Source organism: Monopterus albus, unplaced genomic scaffold (genome assembly GCF_001952655.1).
Source record: "Monopterus albus unplaced genomic scaffold, M_albus_1.0 scaffold171.1, whole genome shotgun sequence".
NCBI lineage: Eukaryota > Metazoa > Chordata > Actinopteri > Synbranchiformes > Synbranchidae > Monopterus > Monopterus albus.
In genome coordinates, this window is record NW_018128051.1 from 36,555 (window position 1) to 46,602 (window position 10,048).

At 39.9% G+C, this 10,048-nt stretch overlaps 2 protein-coding genes across 2 annotated transcripts in view; one reads left to right on the forward strand and one right to left on the reverse strand.

Moving 5' to 3' along the window:
* mapk8b (mitogen-activated protein kinase 8b) overlaps window positions 1-6,502 on the reverse strand; it is a 33,107-nt gene extending 26,605 nt beyond the window's left edge. The window contains exon 1 of the mRNA XM_020615877.1: window positions 6,165-6,502. The gene's annotated coding sequence lies outside the window, so the exon portion shown is untranslated. The remainder of the gene's footprint in view (window positions 1-6,164) is intronic.
* Window positions 5,196-10,048, forward strand: part of frmpd2 (FERM and PDZ domain containing 2) — an 11,608-nt gene continuing 6,755 nt past the window's right edge. Inside the window, 2 exon segments of the mRNA XM_020615923.1 lie at window positions 5,196-5,892; window positions 9,807-9,931. The gene's annotated coding sequence lies outside the window, so the exon portion shown is untranslated.

The following is a 10,048-nucleotide window of genomic DNA, read 5'->3' on the forward strand; positions in this document are numbered from 1 at the left end:
CTGCAGTCCCCAAGCTTTAGAAATGGCTTTATAACCTTTTCCGGACTGATAGAGCTCCATTATTCTCTTTCTCATTTGTTTTTGAATTTCTTTGGATCTCGGCATGATGTCTAGCTTTTGAGGATCTTTTGGTCTACTTCACTTTGTCAGGCAGGTCCTATTTAAGTGATTTCTTGATTGCGAACAGGTGTGGCAAGAGAAATTGAACTCAGGTGCGATAAACCAGTGTTTTGACAGGGGGGCAAACACTTGTTCACACAGGGCTCTATAGTTTTGGATTTTGTTTTCCCTTAATAATAAAAACCTTCATTTAAAAACTGCATGATGTGTTTACTTGTGTTATCTTTGACTAATATATAAATTTGTTTGACGATCTGAAACATTACAGTGTGACAAACATGCAAAAAGATAAGAAATCAGTAAGGGGGCAAACACTTTTTCACACCACTGTATATCATGGATATACAGGTCCTGCCTGTCAGGAGTCATCCTTAATTGTGTGCGGACCTCATGTAATCAATGTTAAACACCATTAAAAGCTGCTGCATTTACTAACATGTAAACAAATTTTATTTATTGCTTAAATAGAACCAGTCAAGTTACTGAAGGTGATCAACTCCATTACAGTGCCGACAAGCAAATGATATTGAAGTATAAATCTTATCTGATCTCTTGGTTCAACAGTGAAACAGCTCTTTAATATCAGAAACTCAGAGAAGCTGTGTATACACCACACAAAACCACAAGGTCTGAGCGAAGGAGCAAAAGGCAGAGTGGAAGCAGGAAGCTGGATTTTGTGCAGGGTATTAAGGTGACAAAATCATTAGTGAAATGTGGGACATTGTGCTGAGGAGGTCAGCTCTGTGATGATAGCCATACGTTTCACACACCATGACCTGACCTCTGGGTTTTTCTGACCGCTGTGAGCCCACCCCCAACCTTTCAGGATCAGTTAGCCTTTCTTTCTCTTCGCTCTGCTCTCCTCTACATCTTCAGGTTTGTTTCTTATTTTGTAGGGCTGCAATTATGACCACTTGAATTAAATACAAGTCAATATAGAGACCAGTTCTTGTTGAGATCAGACCAGAAGAAAGTACACAAAGGCCAAACTCAAATCCAATAAACAAATCAACTGAGTGTTCTGTAACTGGTTTAAATGTTATTTTAAATGCACAAAAAGTAGTTGAAATCAAGACAGCACCAATAGTCCAGAAAATAGATCTCTATGTTGAACAAATATGTGCCACCTTGCCCGGTTTTTCCTGTGCCTCCTCCTCTCTTATGCTTCTGTTTCATCCTTATCGCTTCTCCTCATCTCATCTCTCCTGACTTCTCTCCTGCCATCATGCCTTTGGCTCTGATCACAACACCCATCTTCTCTCTCCTGCTGGTTGTCAGCCTTCTGCAGCTGAACCAGGTGGTGCAGAGGTACAGGGATGAATAGCAGGTTCACGAAAGAGCCTGACCTCAGTTATTTTACCTGACAGCAAGAGAAACACTGCCAAAAATTTAGCAAAGAGACACAGAACAAAACACAATAAAAAATATATGATACTTCTATAGAATCCAAAGCTTAAATGAACAAATTCAAACACTGATTCATACAGACTTGTCTTGTGATGGTGGGAGCCATTGTAAGGTGGTACTATGCAATTGTGTTTCCTTCTTCCTTTCCTTTCCTTCCATTAAGTTGATACTCCCTCAGCCTGCTAATGCTGCAGTGCGATTCCTTTACAACAAACCACAGTCATTTTGTTGCATATGGAAGTGAAAATGTAACTGTGTAAAAGCGAAAAATGATTTGGGTGTACCAGTGAGCGGCACTGAATCCTGACGTGTCGTTGGAAAAAACACAAGACAAGAACAAACCTAACGATAAGAAGAAGTGTACAAAACAGCCAGCCAGGAGCTTCCTGGCTGACCATCACTTTCACTGGTGAAAATGACAACCGACAGTAGATCATATCAGCTGTCACTAATGATTTCAGTTAGTATGTAATGGCTGGACAGAAGTAAACTTAGCTGTTGTCTAGTTAAAGCGCTGTCTCCACCTAATGTCTATACTTAGCCAAAGGTCATTTGTGAGGGAAGACCCTTCGCTAGGTCACAGCCCTGTTAAATTTGTATCTGTAGCTCCAACTGACCATGGCACATCAGTTTGAGGAGCATAAACCTCCAAGATAAATGTTCATTCATATACAGTATCATTAACTGCAGCTGAATCTGTTTTGAATCAGAATTGTAAGTATTTGGATTAAGTCACTAGTGAAAAATAATGTTTGCCAAAGTCATTAGGCTACAAGCTGTTATTTCAGTGTGCCAGATATGTATTTAAACAACAATGCTGTAACAATTAGTCATTCAATTGAGTTGGTCAAACCAAATAGGACAAATATTTGTCTATTTCCTTACATTTTATAAACCAAACAATAATTGATTAATCGGTAAAAGTTTACTAAACATCAGGTTTTATAAACTCAAGCTTGCTGTTAGGCACGGACACCTCACAGAAAATGATCTAAATACTCTGTTCAGAGTCATTAGCCCAATCTACCATCCATATAATGTCAACTTAATTTGGTATCTGTCTGCAAAGATACCAGAAATGTGAGCACTTCTAAACAGGCTGTACCAAGTACATGTAATTCTATCAAAACACTGCAGATTATGTCTAAATTGGTGTTAGGCTTCAGCTGGCAACGTGGCATAATGTTCTCTCCCTTGTGAACACAGAGCAGCATACATCAGGTGTGATACTGGAGGATCTGTGGCTGCATGTGAAAATGGGACAGACAGCCTGACACACTGTCATATTGCTCAGCCCCATTTTCACAACTGTTAGGAGGCAGAGAATCATACGTGTGTTTTCCACCACATGAACTTAAAAAGGCATTATGCCAGTAGCTGAGACATGATGCCACTGTTGTTTAACCAGTCATGGGCGCAAGCCCTGTGAGCACCCACCCGCTCCCCTCATAGGTTCCTGGAACTTAATCGGTACCATCTCCTGAGAGATGGTAAAATTATTTACTAGAGATGCAGCAACTGCACTTTCTTGGATGGTTTTGATTTTTTTAAAGTCTGACCTGACCGTTCTGATTTTCTCTCTTTCTAAGAACTGCAATTGACAGCATACACAAATACTTTTGCATCTTTTCTTTAATGATAAATGGAACTATAATAATGTTCCACCTTTCTTTCACCCGCTTCATGGTTGTATGCCTCCACCAACCAGTGAAACCCACAGGTATGGGACAGAAGTGAGGTCACTGACCTTGACCTTTGACCAACAAAATATAATCAGTTCATCCTTGAGACTAATTGGTAGGAGGGTATTGATGCACTTAGCTCACAAGACAAGAGGATTCTGGGTAATTTAATATTATTTTTAAGAACTTTTCAATGACAAAATGTGTGACTGGAAAAACTTTCACTCAACTGAAGGTCACAAAATGCAAAACACTGCAGGTGCATTGTGAAATGTTTTAACTCTTCATCTTGTAGTGAATGTCACTTCAGTTCTACTTTGAGTATGAATTATCATATGCAGTAAAAGACTATATACAAGCACTGTAAAAGGCTTTGACACAAACTCAACTAACTGGCTTCTCTCCTGTATGATTTCACATGAGGCTCTTCAGACCTTATGGGTGTGCATGAGTTTCTAACTTCTAACTGAAGCTGTGTGCGACCTTCTGTGCTATCTTCACCCTCACTGGACAGTGATATCATCCAACAAAGGCACTACATTCACCAATCATGTACAGGGGACCACTGGAACACCCAAGGGAAGAAGAACCTTTTGTTTATCTTGTTAGCATGAGCATTCGCTGCTACTCACTGTCGAATCTGGGCCACAGTTAACGCACCATAATGACACACCATGCATTTTCATTAGTACCAGATGTTAAAAGGTGTTTTTTAATCTGCATACCATCAACACACTGGTGGCAGAATTGGTGCCAAAGTAGAGTAGGCTATGTTAGCAGCATGGCTAAAGAAAACGCAGGATGAAAACGTGAACGAAACCACTCACATTGACTCATCACAACATGGCCGTAATGTACAAGCCTACAACACTCCCTCTGCAACCCCTCACCCACCGACCAACACAGCCCCATATGTTAAAACACTGCAGAGAGCTGCGTTTTTCCCAGACTACTGATATCGTGAGACAGCTTTTACCTCAACAAGAAATATCGTCACATTTCAACATCGCAAGATCTCATGGCATGAAATCTTGTCACACCCCTACTAAGTGGACATCTGTGCCAAATTTGAAGAAATTCCCTTAAGGCATTACTGAGATGTCATGTTCACAAGAATCATGTGGATGTACGGATATACTGCATAGTGCTCCAGGGTACAGGACAAATTTCTCCAAATGCAAACAGGTGCAACAGGCAACAGAAACTGTTAAATCACTCCTACTGGACAAGCAGTTCTTTTTGAAGTGTATATAGTATTTATTTGCTGTGTTTTATCATGGGTTGGATACACCGCACATATTTGCATTTCAAACGTAGAACCCATGATGAGTGTTACTCGGCTTGACACGTTTCAGTAGGTTCCTATGATGGCAAAACCCATATACGTACATGTAGATACCGAGGAACCACAGTTACAGCTGCACCACAGATGTTCACTAACTACATCTGGCACTGCCTATGCCCTCCACTATAAAACCAGCTATAGGCAAATGTCTCTGACAGCCAGACAGCAAAAACAGATAACTGTGTCAAAATATATCTGTGCAAAATGCAAAACACAACAAATGAAACATTGCATCTTTCAGGAGGGACTAAGAATGTGATCCACAGGTGTGGTTCGACATGACAGTGGTGATTCATTCTCAAGGAAACTATCTTTGCCTTCACTCATGACTGTTTAAACTGTGGCATTGTGTTTTGGATGTTTCTGTCATGGGTGGTCTCAGTTGCCAGGTTAGAGCAGGGCAACCAACACATGCAGGAGTGTAGCCTGTTATTAGAGCAAGTAATGACTCCACCTACCAAGTTGAATCATGGCTTATACCTGTGGATACTATACACTGACCTGTTAAGAGAGTTTGGATGCAACGAGTCACACAATCCGTTCACCTTTACTACGGTGGCACTGTGGGGCAACCACTGAGAAAAATGAAAGTGATATAAAATATTACATGAAATATTCAACATCAATACACCCCAAAATCTATCATTATCAACCAACAGGCCCTCCGGATATGAATGAGGGCTCATAATGTGGTAGCCAGGACTTATAATCCCAGCAGGCCACCTTTTGCTTTTGGTGCAGGAATCAGATGTCTTGATCCTTTTGGCTGACCACTGCTGTTCTCTTGGCAGGTTGTTTAGAAAGTCTTCCAAGCAATGTACAGTGCAGATATGACTACAGGGACGTATTAGATAGCCAGTATAACTGCAGACTGAGACAATACCCAGGTTAACCCACCCTTACAAATTTGATAAACCACACTAAGTTATTAATATCACTGATAACAAGATGGCTACAAAAAAAGCATAAGCTGTCTTCCATCATTATAGATGCAAAGACTGTTACCTGTTCATTGATCACTGCGACAAGATAAACCAAACTGCAACATTATGCAATTGCCAAGTAAAGGTATTCACATCACACCTTTAAGTCTGAAGCAGTAGCATCGGCTTAAATCACATAAAAACCGCATTAACCGAAAGATTGCTGCCTTGCCCGTAGTCAAATGCCTCATCATTTCACCGCAGTAAATGTAAGCAAAAGGCAGCGTGTGTTCAAAGGCGTCGATACTGATTTGTGTTTACACGGAGGATACTGCCCTTCGGCGAGCGCAGACTGGAGGTCACAGCGTTTTCAGAGCCTCCTACTAGTTCACTGACTAGTGACATCTACCAACAGGTAACATCGCCCGGTTCACGGTTTACAGTGCGAGCTGTGCTAATGTGTGTAGCACTGATACAGGTTACAGTGGTGCGTTTCCCCAGTGCAGCCACTCAGTCTGGTTGCTCTTTACCAGTTAGGCCAGACCTGTCCAGCCTACTGGTCACCATGTATGTTATAGTAACACATATTCACAGTAACGTGTCACCCAAATCTGCTTGTTCCCACCCCCCGGCGGTTGACAAGTCAAACACGTCTATCAGGGAGAGAAATCCATATTTCAAACTCACCCCCTGTCCGGTTAATTCCGACAGTGTCGAACCGCAGTCGCCGTTCGTTGTCTGCTGGAGACACAACTGGGACAGTTTTTGGAGAAAAACAGCTCTTACCCCTCCGGATACACCCCCGTTTCCCTCAAACTAGCAGGCCGGGATCACCGCAACATACATGTGTAACGCTGGCTTCAGCGTAACCTAATCTTTGTGCTTCCGTGACACAAGCACAAACACTTTCTGCCATTTCATACCGACGTCGTCTAAACCGTGCGTTATTTCCTCAGCAGCGCAACGAGGACCAAGGGGACGTTCAAGACCGCTTGCGCGTTCCCGGGAGACGCTCGAGAAAGCGGAAGTTACGGTTTCGCAACATTTTAAAATGGCACCGCATACTAGGAATATACTGCTATTTTAACAATATATATAGGTGTATTTTCAATGAATAATGTACACATTATACATGCATACAAATGTTATAAATGTGTAATATTTATAGAAACCAACATAAAACTGGGCACTCTAATTGTTATATATTAATATCAATAAGTTATAGGTTAGCTAATGTGTCATATAACATATAAAATTAGAGTGCTAAATTTAAGTTCCCAGTTTTATTTGGTATAGCTCATTTGGTACAACTAGCCACAACAAATACAACTTACATCAGTCTTGTAGTAAATTCTACCCTAATTAATGTTTTAGCATTAAGTTTTTGTTTAAACTGTTAGAAAGTACACATAACAAAATCTCTCTGTAGTAACTTCTCCTTTGAGACATAACTGTGAAATTCATCATACTTGTTAATACAGTAACCACTGAAATGTCAGACTGCTCTTTATTCACAGTGCTCATTTGCACAAGCAGATACCTCACTTGACTATTTCCATAGTTTATGCTACTTTATAGACTACTGTAATACTTCACTATGTTTCTTTTGTCAAAGATGTTCAATTTGACCCATAAAATGTTGCTGGCACAAGATCACATGTAGGTATGGACTGTAAATGGACTGTATTTTATATAGTGCTTTCTCACAGTGTGTTGCACTGGCCAAAGCGCTTTACAGGGAGATTATACACTATTCACCCATTCACACACAACATTCACACACTGATGATAATATTGAAATGTTGTTCCACAACACACAACATTCACACACCGATGACAATCTTGAAATGTTGTTCCACAGAACAGTGTCTTAATTATTCCTTGAGCTATACAGTACAGAGGTATAGATGTGGTGGGCTAACTTACCTGACTTCTTTTGATGGTGTCTCTGAGGATAGAGAAGTAAATAAACATGTCCTACAAGATAAGTATGTGGACAAAAATTATTACATTGCAAATAAATGGCACCTAGTTTGCACACAAAACTGCAAAAATGCAGGAATTGCACCTCAAGATCATCAATAGTATAGCTTTTGAGAATGTCAAGTTGTAAGACTTTATAAACAATTTCACAGTTACTTTTCTGAGGTCAAATGTCACATTTTACTCTATTTTGCATATCTGGCATCTATACTTGTTACTTTGCATGTTTTTAAACTGAAAATGTTCATTAAAAGAGTCGATAAAAGATGATGTATTACTAGTTTACATTATACAACAACAGGGCTTCGTTATATCGTCTGTATGACCTGAGTCATACAACTTAGGAACACACAGGTGTTATATTATGTCAAGATCCGTTTTTCAAAATAGTAATTTTACCATTCACACATAATTCTATTTGAGGTTTAACAGCATATACTTTTTTACTATTACATCTGTGCATTGTTAAATGCATAATATTATGGTTACTCTTATTTCAAATTAGAAAAATGTACATGTGTTTCCCAACACTGAAGCTGGCAGAAAGGTAATTTGTAGCGAGCCATTTGCATTAGCTAGTCAATTGTGTACTGATCTATGTAAGGCACTAATAGAAAGTGTGACAAGTCTCACTTGTGAGTGAAACATTATAATTAACAGTGCTGCCTGTAATGGATTGGTCCTATGCTGCCCCATCAGCTGTGAGCTTGCCCTGCAAATCCAATTATGTTCTTATGCTCCTCAGTCTAAAAATAGTTCCAAATGATTAAAAAATGCAGAAACACCACGTCAGTAGTTGTGGGCACAGGGAGTTTTGTTATGGAGCTAATGTGTCCTTTCTCTGGCAAGGACTGATCTGTTGTGAAGAAATGACAGTGTGTAAAAAGCTGCCATGACAGACAGAAGCCATCGCACCAGGGAGTGGTGGGTGCAATGGCAGCAGGGGAAGCATAAGAGGAAGGATTAGAGTGGCCGATGCCTGAAGGAACCTAAGAAGAATCTCTTACGATACCATATGTAAGAAGGTAGGGCACAAAATGTGCAGAAACCAAGTTGTAATGCCTTTAGTTACTCATCAAACTACCTGTAGGCCAAAAAATATGTGTTTGCAGACTCATGGATGACTCTTTGACCTTTTTGTTCTTTATTTATTTTGTTCAACTGCTGTAACAACTCAGTTTACCTCTGGAATTCATATAGTGGTTAGTTTGCAGGAAATATTTCAACATGTTTTACAATTAAATAATTGTCACATGCTCTGAAGGAAATGGAATACAAACATTTATACCTGGTCAGTAACACTAAAAATACTAGTAATGCAATGACATTTCGTTATCTGCTGGGGGAAATACCTTATATACATTTTTAACATGGTTCTTATAATCTTTGGGTATTTTTTGGTATTTGCAATTTACCTAGCATCCCCAACTCGCTACTATGTGGACACCAGAACTGAGATTATCTTGGCTGAATTATGTCAGAGCACATACAGTACAACTTGATAACAAAACTCTTACTTGGCAAAGTAACAAGTTACAGTGGCAAGTCTGGTTTCTGTTGGAGTTATAATTCTGTTCAAGTGTCAAGAGAGGACAAAGAATGAGATGGATACAAAGAAGTGTTTCTATAGACTTTCTTAACAGCAGTAGAGAAGAATAAAGTGAATTAAACAGGTAAAACTGGCACCGCAAAAGCAGTTAACACCAACTACATTCCTCCATTTTTCTCTTCTTATCCTTTGATAAAGCAGGGAATAAGATAATTAAAATAAGATCCTTCCTGGAAGCTACCGCACCACATTAATCTGACTGTCAAAACGAATAAACTAATTCCACTAATCCCTAAACTTGTCAGCCTGAAACACTGACCTCTAAATGTTTGCTAGCTTGTGTCTGATGCATTTCTAAGGTCGGATTCTAGCCCAGGAGGACAGTCTTGCTAATGACCCTCTCCTTTTTATGGTGATACACATAAATGCACCTACACAACTCATATTGTTTCTTTATAGCAAATAGTCTGGGTTAAAGAGAAGCTGTAATTGTCCTTTAACATACATAAAGTCTCAGTGTCACCCCCGAAAATAAAACAGGGACAGAATTTTGAGGAGTTGAATGAGTTCTATAATGTAGAAATATTATAGTACACTGGATCACGTTTCCTCCTATTTGCGTCCCTTCACTGAAAAACTGCATGAAGTAACTGAGAAAGCAGATACTTAGGTGTAATAGTTTTCCTTACTGGCTGAAACTCCTTCAATTTTCACCAGAATATAAATTTCTGATACTGCAAAAACAGAAACATCTACTCTTTTTCACATAATAAATGTCTATGTTGTGTGTGTTCCAGCAGGATGTGTATGTTTGTGACGCTGGCAGAAGTGGTGGAGGCCCGGGATTCACCTCTGGATGAGGATGAGGTCTGGTGTCTGCTGCTTGCTACCACTGAGGCCTTACTGGACATCTCCAAAAAAGGTAATAAAAACCACTTGCCAGTTACCTGGCTACAAGGCTTGATAGTGTGGGCACAGTTCAAAAGCAAATGGGAGTCTGGCCTTCAGGAACTGTGTTCGGTATGAAGATGTAGCCTCC